This window comes from Octopus bimaculoides, chromosome 7, assembly GCF_001194135.2.
Source record: "Octopus bimaculoides isolate UCB-OBI-ISO-001 chromosome 7, ASM119413v2, whole genome shotgun sequence".
Classification (NCBI taxonomy): Eukaryota; Metazoa; Mollusca; class Cephalopoda; order Octopoda; family Octopodidae; genus Octopus; species Octopus bimaculoides.
The window spans coordinates 12,976,736-12,977,786 of NC_068987.1; positions in this window are offsets into that span (position 1 = coordinate 12,976,736).

Here is a 1,051-nt window from a genome sequence, read left to right on the forward strand (position 1 = left end):
AGGAAAAGGAGGAGATTAGAAATAAATTTAATGACATTTCCTCAATAATAGTTTTTGCAGGTACTTAAATCTTAAAAAAAAGTCTTAAACATTTGATAGTTTGACTCATAAAGTTAAACATTTTATTGCTAGCATTGTTATCATAATCGAAGCTACGAAGTATTTTTACTTCTATATCTTCATCCATTGTTGTTCGACACCCGCTGATTTTAAGGGGGTTTAATATCCATAGAATATGAATGGGAAATAGAAATTGGGTGACAAGGTCACTATACCTACCTACATCTATCGGCTTATGTGTCTATCTATCTATCTATCCTGTCCATCTGTCTGTCAGTCTGCCTCTCTGTCTACCTACTTACATATCTGTCTGTATATCAATCTTTCTATCAGTTTATCAATCTACATATTTATCTTTCTATAAATCTATTGACCTATCTCTGTATTTATTTTTCTATTACTTTATGTCTATCAATCAAATACTCATTCAATCAATCCATTTCCTTACCTACCTACTTACCTACCTACCTACCTACCTACCTACCTACCATCTATCTATCTGTTTGTCTGTCTGTCCGTCTATCTATCTGTCTTTTTATCTATCGATCTACTTAGCTATCTATCTAGCTATTAAATTAATCTTTTTATCTTTCTATCTATTACTCTATCTCTTTATCTATCTATCACTCCATATAGTCATCTACCGACCCATCTAGCTATCTAGCTAACCATTACCTCTCTACGTAGCCGTCTTTGACAGGAGCCATCATCAATAACAAATGGTGGTTTGCCCTCAAGAGAGCAATAAAAGCAGAAGCGGTTAGGTATAGCAAAGCACTAGCCATAGACAGAAACAGAGTAGAGGGTGAACTAGTTAAGAAGCTAGAAGAGGCAATTAGAAGTGGCATCGCATCCGACGTTTTGGCGGCGAGGTTGGCCCTTGACCAACACTTCAACGCCAAACACGAAGGGTGCGTTGTCAGGGCTAGGATGCGTGCTCTAAGAAACGAAGGTGTTGGAGCCGCACGAGAGGCCCGGGTGGCGGAGGCGC